We start from the raw sequence: 20127 nt of genomic DNA on the forward strand, positions 1-20127 counted from the left end.
GAAATGTAACCTTATCACTTTGATGAATCCTATCTACGAAAGAGATAAGACTTCATTCACTTTTCAACAATGCAAGAATCAACAAATCATTTCCGAAATGTGAGTCAAAGAGAATGTAATATACATGATTCTTTGCCTCCCTCGCCATGAGGGGGGGAATTTAAAAAAAAAAGAAACCTAAGTTCCTTAAAATCCAAGTGAAAAAATAATTTTCACAACAAGCCAAACAAGCTCAAATTGATCTATCTTTTTGTGAAAATAATCCAAAATTCTTTACTATTGACACAAGGAATTCTTAATCAAATCATTGAAAGATAGATTCATACAGCCAATTTCCAGAAGTAAGAAATTGTCTTTTGATAGATTAATGAAACTAATCATTTCCAAAAGCCTAAATATGCAAAGATAAACAAACTACACGAAAATACATTTAAACACGACAATCCAAGCTAAGGTTGAACTTTATCAGGTGAACACAGACCCAAAAAGTCATAAGAAATTTTTTCCAGATCCAAATGGAAAAAAGCAATTTTTTGTTAAGTGTGGTGTTACTTTGTTGCTAATAGTAAAGTGAGCAACTGTCACTCAGCTGCTAAAAAGCAGAGTACGACACCGGAGAAAAAACAAAGAAAAAAATGCATCCACAACCAAAAATTTAACTTTTCAAGTATCTAAATATAATCAGTAAAGGTAGTGGAAGGAAATAATAGAACACATGAAGGCATATAAAAGAGAAAAACACTCCCTAGTATGGTCACTAATTTGTTAGGCGAATTTAAATCTCATCTTGCGGACAAGACAAGATCTCCCTAGACTCAATGACTAAATCTAGCAACAAGCAAACAAACGAGCATGTAGAAATTTTGAATAATATGAAACATATTCAAAGAGATTATCCCGATTATACACTACTGCGGAATACATGCATAATACATAACCTCCTCTACGTTGATCATCAATTTACAAAAGCAGAAACAATAACATGCGCACATAGAAGCATCAATCACACATATCAACACAGTATTTTCTCGGGGAAAGCATCTTGCTAAAAACCCCAACTATCTGTATATTATATTGATTGAGAACATGTAACAAACATAGTACAATACTCCTCATAAGTACTCAGTACTATCTCCACCTGTTACACACAATACAGCTCAGATCTAATCTCCAAATCTCCTCTGCTGCTTGCCCGCCTCCACTGTACAATCCTGCAAGAGAATGAATGAGAATGGCTGATCCAAACTCCTATTTACCTTGTGAAAACCACCCACACTGTAAATCACGTGAGCACAAGCTATATTTCACTTGGTATTGGCCCACACTACGCAGTCTTCATTGGAATTACTCAATCCATGCATGTACAAAATCTCATGCACAACTGATAGCAATCTCAACCTCTAACACCTGTCTCCACTGAACTGTACGTGCACTGAGTTAACTAATGTATTCTTCAGTTGCATTATGAGTTAATAATTAGTGAATTAATTAATAATCTAATTCACACAACTCATCACTTAGTCTATTGATCAGTTAGACTAAATACAACTAGTTCAACTAAGTCAAACTAAACACAACTCCATTAACTACTCATCAAACTCCACAGAACTCAACCACATGAGTTCTAATTGATGTCCTGCATGCAATAACTCAACTGACTCATAAAGAAAGCATATTTCCTTTTGACGGCTACATGTGCCACATCTGTAGCTCAAACTGAAGTGCTCCAAGAGAATAAGATAAAGTTTATAGTCTAAATATTATTATGAGACAATAATATTTGAATTTTCTATTTTTGACTAGCAGTCTAAAAATAGATTCTGATCACTCCTACTATGATCCAAAAATAGACTTTGCGCCATAATTTTCCTGCAGCCCCCCTTAGTGAAGACGACTCCTTTCCACTAAGCTCCATCATCTTGTTTCATTCTCAACAAGAATTTCTTGTTGCACACTTTTCAACACTCCCTCTCAACAAGAAAGGCTTCCTCTCAACCCTGATCCTGTAACTCTGGAATGTTCTGCATGCAACACATCTGTCTGGTCCACTTTGCTCCAACAACACTTGGAACAAAAACACTCCCCCAACTGACCACTCTGTTGGGCTAAGAACATACTCTGATGCTGAAGCTCTACCTGCTACTGACAAGTGCTCCCTCTCTGACATCTGCGCTACTACAACATCTCCATGCATCTCGCACCATTGCACACCTCTCTGTGCCACCTAGCACTGTGAAAAACACTTGCGCCTCTCGCATTGCTGCAACCTGCATGCTATGCGCTGTCCTAGGATTCCCTACACTGTCGCTCTCTCTGCCGCTCCATCCGCTTCTGTCTCTATCCAATCAATCAATTCCTGCTACTCCACATCGAGGCTCCCGTAGCAAGGTCTCATCCAAGAGGTTGGGTACCTCAAGGATCTTGCCCATCCTCCTTGGGACGATCAATCCACATCACCCCACCTCCTACCTGGAGGTATGGCTGCATGCGATCCCTCAGCCCACCTGGCTCGAAGTTTCCCCCTAATGGAGGTCTCTGCATGAGTATATGTCTCTACTCGATCTCCTCTCAGCTTCCCTTGTTGTGGCTGCTCCACAACCTCTTGAAGCTGCTGCACCAACCGTGGCTCCTTCACAATCGTCTGAGACTTCTTCTGGCTCTGCATGTTGAGAGGTAATATACGCTCCCTCTCAACCACCAAGTCTCCATCAGTTGCCTCGCTGCTCAAGGCTTTGCATGCATCTTGAACCTCAAGAGCATACAGGTTCTTTACCCATGAACCAATCTGCACCTGTCTAGTGATGACGTGTCTAAGGAAAACCTTTCCCTTACTGAATACTACATCATAGCCTCTGTCTTCCAGCATCGCGATCGACACCAAGTTTCTCTTCAGTCCTGGTACATACTTGACATCGGTCAAGGTAAGGCGAGCTCCATGCTTCCTCTGAAAAATAACCGTGCCTACGCCTGAGACACTATACTTGTCATCATTACCCATCCCTATCAGTATCTGGAGATCTTTCTCCTCCAAAGTACTGAACAAACTCTTGTCACCGGTCATGTGGAAAGAAGCTCCACTATCAAGAAACCAACCACTTGCCACCATGAATGAAACCATGCATGCAAAGAGGGTGATGTCCAACTCAAACTGTGAAGCAAGTGAGGCTGCCTCACCTTTAAATCCTTCCCCGGATCCCTTCTTGGACTTCTTCTTTGGGCAATTAGTAGCATAATGGCAATACTCATAACAACGAAAGCATCTCACCTTCGACTTGTCAACCTTCTTCCCATCATCGGAAGAACTTGATTCGGAAAGAGAAACCTTCCCCTTCCCCTTCTTCGCCTTACTCGCTAAGGCACAGTTCTCCTCATCATGCATAGATGAAGAATTGTCTCTAGTGCGCCTTCTAATCTCCTCTTACACAAGATCCGACCAAAGTCTCTCCCATCCTGGCAATTTCTCCCTTCCATTCACCGAGTCCTGGTAGCTATGCCAACTCTTAGGAAGGCCAAGGAGTGCTAGACTCACCATATCCTCATCCTCAACAGTTACCCCCACACTTCCCAGCTCATCCCGCCATTAGGTGAACTTCGTGAGATACTGGGGCATACTGTCTCCATTCTCACACCTAATGTTTATGAGTTTATCCTTGAGTGCCATTCCACAGCTCAAAAACTCAACCACTTCTGATCTAAAATTTGTGAGAACAAAGTATTTCTTATACAGAGATCGACTGTATGGGCATTCACCAGATATCTCACCTTCCAAAAGAAGAATGAATCCAGAGGCTACCTGGCCCGATTACAGACTCTGCCTGAAGAAATAGAATGTAAACACTTCCTGAATAGTAGATCTGATGATCAACATCTCTGATACCATGTAGAAATTTTGAATAATATGACACATATTCACAGAGATTATCCCGATTATACACTATTGCGGAATACATGCATAATACATAACCTCCTCTACGTTGATCATCAATTTACAGAAGTAGAAACAATAACATGCGCACATAGAAGCATCAATCACACATATCAACACAGTATTTTCTCGGGGAAAGCATCTCGCTAAAAACCCCAAATATATGTATATTATATTGATTGAGAACATGTAACAAACATAGTACAATACTCCTCACAAGTACTCAGTACTATATCCACCTGTTACACACAATACAGTTCAGATCTGATCTCCAAATCTCCTTCGTTGCTTGCCTGCCTCCACTGCACAATCCTGCAAGAGAATGAATGAGAATGGCTGATCCAAACTCCTATTTACCTTGTGAAAATCACCCACACTGTAAATCACGTGAGCACAAGCTATATTTCACTTGGTATTGGCCCACACTACGCAGTCTTCATTGGCATTACTCAATCCATGCATGTGCAACAACTGATAGCAATCTCAACCTCTAACACCTGTCTCCACTGAACTGTACATGCATTGAGTTAACTAATGTATTCTTAAGTTGCATTATGAGTTAATAATTAGTGAATTAATTAATAATCTAATTCACACAACTCATCACTTAGTCTATTGATCAGTTAGACTAAATACAACTAGTTCAACTAATTCAAACTGAACACAACTCCATTAACTACTCATCCAACTCCACAGAACTCAACCACATGAGTTCTAACTGATGTCCTGCATGCAATAGCTCAACTGACTCATAAAGAAAGCGTATTTCTTCTGACGGCTGCATGTGCCACATTTGTAGCTCAAACTGAAGTGCTCCAAGAGAATAAGATAAAGTTTATAGTCTAAATATTATTATGAGACAATAATATTTGACTTTTCTATTTTTGACTAGCAGTCTAAAAATAGAATCTGATCACTCCTGTTGTGATCACTCCTACTGTGATCCAAAAATAGACTTTGCGCCATAATTGACTATGGGCACCCTTAGTGAAGGACACTCCTTTCCACTAAGCTCCATCATCTTGTTTCATTCTCAACAAGCATTTCTTGTTGCACACTTTTCAACACTCCCTCTCAACAATAAAGGCTTCCTCTCAAACCTGATCCTGTAACTCTGGAATGTTCTGCATGCAACACATCTGCCCGGTCCACTTTGCTCCAACAACACTTGGAACAAAAACACTCCCCCAACTGACCACTATGTTGGGCTAGGAACATACTATGATGTTGAAGCTCTACCCGCTGCTGACAAGTGCTCCCTCTCTGACATCTGCACTACTGCAACATCTCCACGCATCTCGCACCATTGCACACCTCTCTGTGCCACCTAGCACTGTGCAAAACACTTGTGCCTCTCGCATTGCTGCAGCCTGCATGCTATGCGCTGTCCTAGGATTCCCTACACTGTCGCTCTCTCTGCTGCTCCATCCGCGTCTGTCTCTATCCAATCAATCAGTGCCTGCTACTCCACATCGGGGCTACCGTAGCAAGGTCTCATCCAAGAGGTTGGGTACCTCAAGGATCCTGCCCCTCCTCCTTGGGACGATCAATCCACATCACCCCACCTCCTACCTGGAGGTATGGCTGCATGCGATCACTCAGCCCACCTGGATCGAAGTTTCCCCCTACTGGAGGTCTCTGCATGAGTAGATGTCTCTACTCGATCTCCTCTCAGCTTCCCTTGTTGTGGTTGCTCCACAACCTCTTGAAGCTGCTGCACCAACCGTGGCTCCTCCACAATCGTCTGAGACTTCTTCTGGCTCTGCATGTTGAGAGGTAATATACGCTCACTCTCAACCACCAAGTCTCCGTCAATTGCCTCGTTGCTCAAGGCTTTGCATGCATCTTGAACCTCAAGAGCATACAGGTTCTTGACCCGTGAACCAATCTGCTTCACCTATCTAGTGATGATGTGTCTAAGGAAAACCTTTGCCTTACTGAAGACTACATCATAGCCTCTGTCTTCCAGCATCACGATCGACACCAAGTTTCTCTTCAGTCTTGGTACATACTTGACATCGGTCAAGGTAAGGCGAGCTCCATGCTCCCTCTGAAAAATAACCGTGCCTACACCTGAGACACTATACTTGTCATCATTACCCATCCCTATCAGTATCTGGAGATCTTTCTCCTCCAAAGTACTGAACAAATTCTTGTCATCGGTCATGTGGAAAGAAGCTCCACTGTCAAGAAACCAACCACTTCCCACCATGGATGAAACCATGCATGCGAAGAGTGTGAAGTCCAACTCAAACTGTGAAGCAAGTGAGGCTGCCTCACCTTCAGATCCTTCCCCAGATCCCTTCTTGGACTTCTTATTTGGGCAATTAGTAGCATAATGGCCCAACTCATGACAACAAAAGCATCTCACCTTCGACTTGTCAACCTTCTTCCCATCATTGGAAGAACTGGATTCGGAAAGAGAAACCTTCCCCTTCCCCTTCTTCACCTTACTCGCTAAGGCACAGTTCTCCTCATCATGCATAGATGAAGAACTGTCTCTGGTGCACCATCTAGCCTCCTCTTGCACAAGATCTGACCAAAGTCTCTCCCATCCTGGCAATTTCTCCCTTCCATTCACCGAGTCCTGGTAGCTATGTTAACTCTTAGGAAGGCCAAGGAGTGCTAGACTCACCATATCCTCATCCTCAACAGTTACCCCCACACTTCCTAGCTCATCCCGCCATTGGGTGAACTTCATGAGATACTGGGGCATACTGTCTCCATTCCCACACCTAATGTTTCTGAGTTTATCCCTGAGCGCCATTCCACAGCTCGAAAACTCAACTGCTTTTGATCTAAAATTCGTGAGAACAAAGGATTTCTTGTACAGAGATCGACTGTATAGGCATTCACCAGATATCTCACCTTCCAAAAGAAGAATGAATCCAGAGGCTACTTGGCCCGATTACAGACTCTGCCTGAAGAAATAGAATGTAAACACTTCCTGAATAGTAGATCTAATGATCAACAGCTCTGATACCATGTAGAAATTTTGAATAATATGACACATATTCACAGAGATTATCCCGATTATACACTATTGCGGAATACATGCATAATACATAACCTCCTCTACGTTGATCATCAATTTACAAAAGCAGAAACAATAACATGCACACATATGAGCATCAATCACACATATCAACACAGTATTTTCTCGGGGAAAGCATTTCGCTAAAAACCCCAACTATCTGTATATTATATTGATTGAGAACATGTAACAAACATAGTACAATACTCCTGACAAGTACTTAGTACTATCTCCACCTGTTACACATAATACAGCTCAGATCTGATCTCCAAATCTCCTCCGCTGCTTGCCTGCCTCCACTGCACAATCCTGCAAGAGAATGAATGAGAATGGCTGATCCAAACTCCTATTTACCTTGTGAAAATCACCCACACTGTAAATCACGTGAGCACAAGCTATATTTCACTTGGTATTGGCCCACGCTACGCAGTCTTCATTGGCATTACTCAATCCATGCATGTGCAAAATCTCATGCACAACTGATAGCAATCTCAACCTCCACCTGTCTCCACTGAACTGTACATGCACTGAGTTAACTAATGTATTCTTCAATTGCATTATGAGTTAATAATTAGTGAATTAATTAATAATCTAATTCACACAACTCATCACTTAGTCTATTGATCAGTTAGACTAAATACAACTAGTTCAATTAAGTCAAACTGAACACAACTCCATTAACTGCTCATCCAACTCCACAAAACTCAACCACATGAGTTCTAACTGATGTCCTGCATGCAATAGCTCAACTGACTCATAAAGAAAGCGTATTTCCTTCTGACAGCTGCATGTGCCACATCTGTAGCTCAAACTGAAGTGCTCCAAGAGAATAAGATAAAGTTTATAGTCTAAATATTATTACGAGACAATAATATTTGACTTTTCTATTTTTGACTAGCAGTCTAAAAATAGACTCTGATCACTCCTGCTATGATCACTCCTGCTGTGATCCAAAAATAGACTTTGCGCCATAATTTGCTTGCGGGCCCACTTAGTGAAGGCGACTCCTTTCCACTAAGCTCCATCATCTTGTTTCATTCTCAACAAGCATTTCTTGTTGCACACTTTTCAACACAGCAAAACTTTCCCTAGTATCATATTTATTGATCATAAATAAGAGAAATGGGATATAAAATCCATAACCTTTTAATCAAAATGTTTGTTGAAGACCCTTGCTATAGTTTGATATAACCTTTCAATGTTCATAATCCATACCTACAAACACACTAACAAACAAAGGATCGAAGGCGTATGATATATAAATGATCCTATACAACCTATACTAGTGATCAAGAAGATTAGTACTTAATATCGTAACAAATGGAAAAGTAAGCATACAATATATCATATCTAATGGACAATATAGTGAGAAAGAAATACTCTTTCGTATTATAATTGAATGAAAAAGAGAGACACAACCTAGCCTTGATGTTGGAAAATCTCCTTCCAATAGTCTCCAATCCTCCCTTAAATGACAAGCTTCTAGTCTCAAATTGACAGCATAAGTTTAAATAAAAAATCAACCCCTTCCCCTTTGGTCCGTAGTGAATTTATAAGACAAGAGGAGAGTGTTGGAGATCCTCTTTCTAAGGATCAGATCCACAAAGATGGGGATTAGGGTTCCATAATGAGAGGGAATAGATTCATGAACTGTGGGATGAGGCCAAAATAGGTAGAGGCTCGAGTCCTTATTGTTGGTATAATATTCCCCAACAATGCTTCTAGAAATTGTTTTTTTTTTTTTTTTTTTTACCCACATTAAAAGGTTATCACACTTTTTAATGGAAAATAGAGCAAAATATTGCGCACGGTACAATGATTGGAATTTCATTTCACAGATAATTGTTAGGAAAAGTGTAATCCATGATCCTTGTTGTTTTCAGAATGGTTTTGCTTCCAACATTGTAGGGGATTGTTTGCAAGAGTTCATCGGATAGTGAGAGATCCAGATTTGCAGTCATTTTCCAAATGGTGACAAAATGGCGTGTAACAATAGGATAGTTGGGGGGCATGTCAATCATTGTAATGCTAAAGAATTTGTATAACCATTGCAAAGGAAACAACTTCTTGGTGTCAAAGAGAGTTTTGGACGCCTAAAATGAAGAGGAAGAAGGGCATAGAAGGAGAATAAATATATTATTATAAATCTTTAAGGGTGCAAACCAATCCAATCTTAAGGCACATGTGATATAATATTACCTAATTAATAAACACCCCATGATTTTTCACAAACATTCTATTTCCTTCCAACATCTTATATTACTATACCTTTCACCAATACTTATCTATCTATGAAATTTCTAATAAAAACTAGTGAACATATCAAAATAAAATCGAAGAACATGTCATTCTTCTTCTACCATAAAACTAATAATTAGAAGCATATAACTTTTGTTAGAAAGGAAGACTCGTAACTTCTATGAAAATTCATTGTCGAGTATGCAAAAATACCTTACCCTTGGTAATGGTGGTGTAATTGTTAAAACTTATTTGTGTTGCTTTCCTACCAAACATGTTATACACCACCACACTTTTGTCTTCTCAATATCATGTAGGTCAACAACCCTCTCAAACCTACATGGAAGTGAAAGATGCATAAAGAAAAAATGCCCATATTTTGATGGCAAAGTACATTGGCATCAAAGTGATATCCATCATTGTCTATGAATGTGTCACTTTACTCATTTGATTGTGATCATACCTAAATTTACTCCAAAATGAATTTTTTCACTAAGTTCAAATTCTAACTTTATACATTCTTGAAAGAGGCTAAAATTTAAGTTTTGCTCTCCTCAAAATTTGTTGTGAGAAAAAAATTAATTTAGATTCTGACTTAAATTTAAGTTTATTTCATTTACGTAAGTCGAACCTGAACACATCAACCTATGTGTGCATTTATGTCAACCATCATATGTGGTATGTTGGTGCTTCCTCATAATTAAGCCTTTAGAGCACATCCTTATAAAATCATGCCTTGTGTCCTTTCATAAATCAACATTAGTCTTCCTATCTTAATTTTGCTTGACAATAGGCTATGCACTTGGTTGACTTCACTATCACAACCTACAATCTATTCATGCCCCTTTTCTCCTAACTATGTTTTCCCCATTCAACTCTATACACAAATCAATCTCTTGTAGTATGGATCATATCCCCTCTATACAAAGTAAGCCTACCATTCTTCTAGTTGTCTCCCTTCATGCAAATTGTCACCTCAACTCTTTTACACCCTATCCTAAAATTACCTGTAATCTTTGTGATCTCCTATGATGTAGTGTGGCCTCTCCTTGTTCAATTTTGTTATTAAATTTCTTAATTATTGTGTATCCTAATTCAATTTGTACCCCACAGGGAAGGATGATTTACATTTCACCATCAAACCACTATGCTTACATGTGTGCAACCTACTACAAACCCCTACACCCATCAATTGTTCCCCTCACAACATCTCAATGTAGAAACTCTCTTCTCACAAACACACAATCACCTCGCATGCTTGAGTTTGCATATATAATGTGTGCATCTATAACATTTGTTCCCCTCCACTATGTGATGAGATAAATACAAGTAAAATGCATCTATGTATTTTGATTCCTAAAGCCTCATTAACAAACTACCATTTTGAATTCCTACCTAGTTTGTATTCTTTCTTCTCTTATTAATCCAACATATATTAGATGTTTATGGAAATTTATAAACTTTATAAACATACAAGTATTAATTCAACCTTTAAAAAATCACAACTTATCTATTATATATCCACTTGAAATTTAACTCTAATGTTAATATTGGTTTGTGTTTATGCATTTCTTGCACTTCTTGCTTGAACACCTTTTGATTGCGGTTTCAATACTATGCTACAATATCCATGGAAGTAAGAAGGCAATAAATGTAAATCACTACATAAGAGAGAGAAAACATAGTTTTTCAATAAAATGAATATATATATATATATATATATACATACCACAATGTCTTACACAAGGATTTTCTTATAACCATTTCATTAGCTAAGATTATTTAATGGGTTGTTTTAATGACTTTCTTTTAAGTAGTTAACCCTGAAAAATGATATCTAATATGTTGCAACGCAAAATCCCCATGGTTATTTAACTTGCTTATCACTTAATATTAATTATGACTTATAATTTAAATACCGTTTTTTTGGTGATTAATGAAATCTATAGTGGGGATGACCCTGTACTCACCTGAACGGGGTTGATTCCATTCGCTACCACTATAACCACTAGGTACACCACACCCACCTCTAACATATGCATGGGTTAATGTAGGGATTAAACCAAAAGCCTTATAGTGTTTTACATAACACATTTACACGTTTTGTCAAACAAGCTACCCTAAGTTATAATTTAAATACCTTAAATCTCTTTTTTTTGTCAACTTGTTTGAGTTCTCTGGATATTACATCAGGCTTGACTTGTGGTTTGAAAAACCACTCCAAGAGCATTTAAGCCATCAAAATCACTCGGAGATCGCACCCCACCTGACTAGATTTTTGCCCACGGAGTTTCGAACCGGTGACCTTCACATCACAGAATGATTGAACAATACACCTCATCACTGTTTATTCTACGCCCCATAAACACCTTAAATTACTTTATTATATTATAATTTATTAAAATATATAATCATCATAATAAAATACTTACATATCAAAAAATAAAAATATTAATATGATAGAAATATTAACAAAATATAAACTTTCAAAATTAAAACTATTTATATAAAATATTATATTATAAATACATTTAATTCAAAAATACAATTTATATTACTATAAAAATTTTCTTTATAGTAAATATGATGATGACAAATTTTTTTTTTTTTTCATCTTAAGTAGTTTAAGGGTGTTTTTTTTCATCTGAACTCTCTTAATGTCACAAATATGGAAAAATATTTGATCCAATAATATTTTGGGAGTTGTTTAGTACTCAATTTCACTATACTCATCATAAGAATTTATTCTTATTTTAACAATGTTGTTTATCTTCTTTATGTCAATCAAAATAAAGAAATATTTCACCAGCTCTTTAGACTATCTTAATTTCCTTTATTCTCTAATTCTTTATCACCACAAATTCTAATGTAAAATATTTTAACATTATCAATATTTTGCAAAACGATTTAATAATATTTAAATATTATCACTATTCGGCAAAATGGCTTAATAATATTTGTGACTTCATTCTTTATTCCCGAGTGATTTATTCAAGACTTGGCATCTTTATGTCATCCTAGCTTGAGCAGCGGGTGGTTTTTGTAGTTTTTGCTAGAGTTTGAAGCAGGTTTGTGGAGCCTCTTGCAATCCATGTTATTTCTTGTCTTTTTGTACATAAAATACCTAATCATTTCTATACTCTCAATGGGCATTGAAAGACTAATTTCTATAAAGAGAAAAAGATAAAGTGTATCACTTTTAATTCTAAGATCATAAGTTGTAAAATTCTTTTAAATTTGCTTTCATATTCTTTTAAAAATATTGCACATCTAAATTTTACATAGATATAACAAATATGACAAAATATCTCTCTATATATATTATTTACAATTATTTTCACATTCATAATAAACTTTCCAATTTTCATTTATTATTTTCCTAATATTTAATTTTAATTAAACTTATAATAAATATCAGTTTCAAAATATTTATGGAAAATCACATCTTCTAAATTATTATTATCAAATAAAAAATCAATGTATTATCATAATCTTAATACACTCTTAAAATATTAATTTTTCCCACCATCCTTAAGATTACAATAAGAACATTGCTATGGACTTTGAAAAACATGTACCACTCAAAACAAAACCATTAGACCATCAAATGACAACGTTAATTTATATGTAATTCAATTCCATACGCTTGATATTAGATTTAAAATCTCAAGTATATTTAAAAGAGTATACACAAATTTATATATCACGCAAGCAAGTAGCAAAGTGAAACATCAAAATTTGTAAGCCTACGTTTATCTTTAAGAAAATATCTTAGATTTTGAAATCTCACAGTCGTATACGCACATACTGCACAAGAATTAATATTCGGGTTCAAGTCCTTGCTAGTTACCACAAAGAATTCAATTGTATGAACTTGCTATCAAAATCTCATCCACAATCATTTGAATAGAAGCATCATTGCTGAGAATGGCGTTATGTGTCATCTGAGGAATCATAACAACCTTAACATGTTGACCTGGTATTGCAGTCCAATCTGGTATAACATGCCCAAAGAATACCCATATGAAAATGATCTTATCTCATGCTTTGCAATGTTCCTCCCCATGGTGTGGCAATGGGAATGAAGTGCTTGATGTATTTCTGCCACCATCACAGAGGCTGCTGGTTCAGGAAATACAGAACCCACAATCCTCCTAAACTATGGGAAACAATAATGACTTGCTTGTCTCCATTCAACATGAAAGCCTTCTCAACTAGTTCTCACGGGGCTTTCACAAATCTGCTACCAACTGAAAATGGTTTTTTGCCAGGACCATAACGGAAATCATAGGGTGCACCAAATAGAGATTTTCCATCAACGTACCCAACGTCCTCAAACCAAGGATGACATATAGGCAGTAGCAGACCTACAAAACCAAACATATAAAAAATGTGAAAAAGCCAGAAATGTGAGAAAAGCACCGAACTAGTATTGAAATTTGAAATTTGACACATACAATCATAGGTGAAATAATCATAATGGGCAACTAATCAGCAAGGTTTAGGCATTAAAAAATACAAAAATATTTATTTTCTTTTATCAATTTTTAAATATAAACCTACATTAATATTAAATCACCACATTGCCACAGATATGAAAAAACATTGATAGATGTAATAGATGCCCAATCATACATCAAAGTACACACTACACCCTAATAGTTTCCTAGTCAAGAACACAAAATTGAATAACCAATGCAAAATGACATCAAATACAAAAAAAAAATGTATCGCATCATGATAAAAAATCTACAAAAATAATCTAGCAGCTAGCTAGCTATTTGCTCTTCCCCTTTACAGAAAAAGGTAAGAGCTCATTTCCCAGGTCCTGCAGCATCAGTCTAATGACCTACCACTGTTGGATGCCTGAGTATGAACCTGTGTATACGTTGGTGACTAAGTTGCAGAAAACGCCTAGCTTTGCCACATACCAGCTCCTGAAATACCTGGAAAACACCCAACCAGGTAAGAAATGTGTTGGAAATGTCGCCAATTGTATTGTACAGCGTTTCTAAATCTGAAAGCGCCATACAGTACTGTCAGTGGCATTTCATCCATTTCCAATGACATTTGGGCAATTTTTTGGATGTTCCCAGGCTGACCTAAGTGCTCAAGAAGGATGTGGCACCTACAGGAAAATATTGTCCTATCTGTGCCAATGACCCTTTAAGACAAAACAAAGATAGGGGATGAAACTTTGAGGAGTTTGTGACCTTGGTAATTGATGGTAATATTAAATTCTTAAAGTAAAAATTGACATTCTCCTTTTATTTAAAATTTTAGCTTATTGTTTCACAATGTTTGAGAGTAGTTCCAACCTCATTGGACTTCATATGTAGAAAGCATAATTTCATATCCTATTCAAAATTCAACAAACTTCACAATTTCAGGATTTGCAGGATTGTAGTGTTTCCATGGTTTCCACTTGAATTGCATTTCAATCCAGTAAAACCCAAACACAAGTGACAAAACAAATAGAAGTTATAACCAAAATTCAAAGTTAGGATTGCTTACTTGGCATTAAAGTATTCCCTTCTTAGATATGAAATTCGAAGCCAAATAGTCCAGTGGCACTCCAATACAACCCCATCTCTCTATTAATATCATGTAGTCATTTGCAAGGGGTACCATAATCTGAAGACATTTATCAAACCCTACCATAAAATTGCCATCGAAATTAAAATTTACATGAAGAGGAAAAGGTGGGGTTGAGGACAAGTGTTGCTACATGAATGGGCTGATTCCATCTATGATCAATCTTCTCCTAGAGCATCACTTGTTTTTCAAATCTATCATCCTCGAGTATCTGTTCTCATAGAGAAATTTGATAGCTTCTGTGGCCATAACCATGGCCTCACACAAGATCTGTACATTGCATGGATCTATCATCCTCGAGTATCTTTTCTCATAGACAAATATGATAGCTTCTTTGGCCATAACCATGGCCTCACACAAGATCGGTACATTGCATGGATCTTGCACTAGAATAATTCATCACGATAAAGCTTACAAGTTTCCACAAAATCTCGATTATGCAATGCTTACGTATTATTATAAGTTAATATTACAAGCATAGAGCTCAAATTACTGAAGTAAATTGAGAATGTAATTAAAGAAGCTAAAACAACAAATTTCACACCATCCACACGTTGAACATAAGTACCCTAGGAAACCCAATCACAGAAAACCCAACCAAAAGGTGAGTACTATGCTTGCTCTTTTCTTCTCAATTTTCAAATACAAATACAAAGAAAGATGGACTCACTATGGAATTGCAACAGACTTTATGGCTTGAATGGGTCTTCTACTTTGCTCTACTGTTTAATTGCTTCGCTCATTCATAGAACAACAAATCAATACAATAGACGCAAAACCTGTTCCTCTCCTAGAAGCCCAATTTTTAGCATGTTTTAATAGCTGTCTAGGGTTGGTTTTAGCGTTTTTGCATGCCTAGGCTCCTAGTTAGGGTTAAATTTTTGGACCCTCTTGAATATTCATGAAAGTCCAAACATGACTAGCTCCAAATGTGTCAAGTAATAGGAGCTAACATTACATCCACTTGGTACTATGGTGGCCAAAGCATAGGTCAACTTGCAGGAAGCATAATTTCCTCATATGGACTCTAATTGAGGTGACCTTTGTGCCATTGGAAAGTTATCGACATGCCAAACATTGTAAAATTTTTCCTTGGAAAAAGGTCATTTAATGCCACAATCAGGTTTTGAAAGTTTCAAGACCCTAAATCACCAAAATAGGACTTGCCCTAAAATGGTCCCTACAAGTACATGGCTCTATTTTTTACAATAAAAAAGTACCAGATAGATGCAAATCATATAATAGTCCATTTTGGATCACACTTCCCCATTTTGGGAGGCTTTTGATCCCTAAATGTATATACTAAATATCAGGACAATTTTTTTCTTCTAACTTGTCCTGGGAGTACAATTTAGCCTTGCCTAGAAGTTGTCCTTTTAATGCAATCTACTAGAGTTCTTGCTGCTCCTGTTTAGTTGTTATGGACTTCTCCAAAACTATATCGTTTGCTAACTCTCCCTGAGCTTCTAGTCTAAGTCCTCTATGGTAGGTAAGACATCACATCATTTTCCTAATCTAACATGGAAGGTTCATAGAGTTTTAGGGTTTCCACATTCACTACTAAGTAAATGCACATATACAAAGGTATATTGAGTTTTAGGAATTATGATCTGTCTACTCCAACACTTCAAAATGACCATGCCATAGAGCCTTGGTCTTTTTACTAGGACCCTATAACCTTTCTTTGTTCAGGTGCAACCACACTTAGACTCCTACCTTGAATGTCTTCTCAATATTTTAATATTTTGATGTAGTGTGTTTATGGCTGGGTGGAACCTTTGAGTTCTACAACCACTTGGTGATTCCTTTAAAAAGATAAGTGGTTCTTATGATATTTTAATGCATTTATTTAGTACATAACAACATGTGATATAGTCTACAAGCACCATAAACTCTTGGTTTGCTCTCTTATTCAGTTTGCAGCAAGGGGCAATGAGTACTAGACAGAGTAGCAGAGATAGTGCCGAGAGACCAGCGCAAAGGCAGAGAGGGCCAGAGGCAGACGCAGAAGCCAGAGCAGGCCAAGTAGAGCCCAACAGAGACAACGCAGAGCCAGAAGGGCCTACGTCATCCATGCAGAGGGCAGCAGGAGTGACGCAGAAGGCCATAGAGGCTACGCAGTGCCTCAGAGGGCTGACGCAAAGGACAGGAGGGCTGACACAGTGCTTCAGTACTGTTGGAGAGGGTTTCATGGGGCAGATTTTCTGAATATCTGCTTCCGAATAGAGAGGTATTACTGTCGGTTATTGTTCTTTGTCAGGTCAGCCAATTTGGCACCCATTTGTACTCAAGGATATACTACATAATAAATAACCCTCAGAATTGCTGCACCAGTTTGCCCAAGTTGGGTTTTTCTGGGGACTAGTTGTCCAAAAATAACGGTGTCACTTGTGTGTTTTTTATTTCTTTCAGCTATTGATCTATAGATGGTTGAGATTGTCTTGTGTTTATTTCGATGTTTATAAGTTTAAATAACTTGTTCGTAATTAACAAGGAGGAGAAATAAACAAGAAGAATACAGAAAAAATTTCGAATGGGTAATACTTAGAAATTTCAATAGATACAAACTTAGTTTTTGTTGGGTTATATGTGTTTGTGGGAGAATTATAGGGTGGTGAGGTTCCACATGGTGGGAGGCTTGTAATCAGAAGATGCGACAACGGATAAAATCATATGGAGGTGGTATTTCTTTGGTCATTTGGAGACAACATTAGTGTCGACTAGATTGGGTTGTTGGTAACTTGGTAGGGAAGACGCTAGTAGGGAAATTCATAGGCTAGAGAGTCTCCAAGAAGAAACTAAATGATTGGATCCAAGTGGAATGGGTGTATCTTATGGGCTATGGGGCAATTTTTCATGTACTCATCTAGGGCTCGGTAGTGTTTATGTTCAAATCTAAAGAGGATGTACACAAGGTCTTAAAGGATTGTTGGTTTCTAGAAAATGTGTATCTATCCCTTGAATCATTGCACCCGTGTTTGATGCAAAGGATAAATTTACGAAGGCTATGTCAATATGGGTTAAACTATCAATCTTACAAATGGAACTCTAGTTGGACCACTCACTAAAGGCTATTGGGGATACTTTGGGTAAGTTCATTCTCTCTAACAATTTTTATAAATTTGGTAAGGTCGGGTTAATAGAAAAAATATTGGTCGAACTTTATTTCAAACAAGGGCTCTTCGAGTCATTGGACCTAGTGATGGGAAATAGGACCTACACGCCAATGCTTAACTATGTGAACTTTCCTTTTTATTATGTGTTTAAGCACACTTATGGCCATGTACTCAAGTATTACGAGCTCACTTAAAAAAAATTGTTTTAGGTCCATCAAGATGAAGAGTCATCTCCTTGTACATGGGTGAAGGAGGTTTTGAAGTTGCATAGCCTTGGAAAGGAATAAGGATTAGGTAGGGATTCTACCAAGCAGGAAGATAATTTTTTTATACAATCTCACGATGTGGTGGTTGGGGATATCTCAATCACTTCGTTCATGGGACCTCACTCTCGAGAAGATCTGGTGGGGGACCCCCTTAACACCTTGGGACCATTGGAATTCTCAACGTCACAACTGCACAAGATAAACCTCTTATGGCAACAAATGCCATTTGCATCAAGTAAGTCCTCTCCAAATTACAACTCCCATTCAAACTTTGAGCATGGGAACTTGCCAAAGTTGGGGCTTGATATGAGCACAACCTGCATTGAGAAGTTAGGGAAATCAACCCTAACCCTATGGGAACCTTGGATTTGAATGTCAACTTAAGTGATAGGGCTCCCTTAGTGGTAGACCTCTCCTAGGATTCAAGTTGAGTGATAGTAGTGGTATATTGTACAATGAGGAGTAGTTTTTTAGGGTCTCATGCCTATAGGGTTTGAGGGGGAGGCCATTACCACCTTAGCCTTCAAATGCCCTTGCAAGACTCCCAAATTTTAGGATGACTAGGGTAGGATACCAAAAATGAGAGAGGGGGGTCTAGGATAGGGAGAAAGTCAAATCTAAAGCATGCATAGGAACAAGTACCTATAGAAGTACAACGAAGTAAAAGAAAAAGACTCATATATATGGTTATTAGAGCATATAAAACCCTTGCTAAGGTGTTGACGGTGCCAAAAATTCTGCAATGACAAGGGGATCTCCCTAGTGTAAAGTCCCAATTCGACTCTATACCATTTGGAGTAGGAGTCCCATCTAGAATGATGATCCGACTCCCATTTTAACTTAAAGATTTGCCTTGGCTGTAATTAACAACATAAGAGAGCACGCACATAACTTTTGAGACAAGCAACGATGTTAGCTTTGTGAAACACCCAATTGTAATGTGTGACGACCTTTCTACAGCAATAATTACTGTGTCAACCTTTAAGCAGATATAATTACAGTAAAGCAACAATAATTACTGTGACATCCTTTAAGCAGATATAATTATAGTAAAGGAAAATTTTTTTGGACAGAATTGACTAACTAAACTACTGAGGGTACTTACCTGTACCTCTAGCAGGTTGATGATACCTCTAGCAGGTTGATGATGCCCCAGTTGATTGCTTCGGTTACCAAAAGACTGAATCCACCCAGCCAAACTGAGCAGAACCTGGCTGCTCAATCCAACAAGCTTCTTAATAGAAGCCGACTGTTCCCCCGTGCCCAGAACCTCAGGACAACTAAAGATCTTCCTGTGGATAATTTCCTCCTTCAGAATTTCTTCCCCCTGTTCTTTTCCTTCCCTCTATCCCCTCCGTAACCTTCTGCTCGGTGGTTTTATCAGGTTTCTTGGCGGTGGCCGCCCTTCCATCAGCAGCCCACCGCTTAATCTGCGGGTGACACCTTCCGTGTCCCGCCTTCTCTATCACACTGTTATGGTCACGTATACATAAGTATTTCCAAATTTAATTAAATATATCACTTTATGATTTATTAAAATATTATTAAGGTTATAACATTATATTAATTTCTTATATTTATATCTGTATTTTTAGATCATTTTATTAATTAATATCATTTATTTTTATTAATAGATAGGTCGTTACATAATGTGTATAAAGTACTTTCACGGAAAGAGTAAAGAAAAGTGAGCCTTTAGAAGAATAATAATAGTACCACTCTAATAAAGACGCACATGTATAGAAAGAGTCATTAATAAGTTTGAAAAGTAGCCCTCAAACCAACAACAATCATGAAAAGCAAATAAGATGCATGTTTCAATTAAGATGTGCACTAAAGCTAACAAAATAGTTCATTCTCTTTGGTACAAAAAAAGATAAACATATACTGAAAACATCAAAGAAAAGTCTTAAAACATTCCCGATACATGTGTGAAAGTACGTTCGGCTTCGA

The sequence above is a fragment of the Pinus tabuliformis genome, chromosome 2_2 (genome assembly GCF_031772625.1).
Source record: "Pinus tabuliformis cultivar Carrire ecotype Pingquan chromosome 2_2, CPIR1, whole genome shotgun sequence".
In the NCBI taxonomy this organism is placed as follows: Eukaryota; Viridiplantae; Streptophyta; class Pinopsida; order Pinales; family Pinaceae; genus Pinus; species Pinus tabuliformis.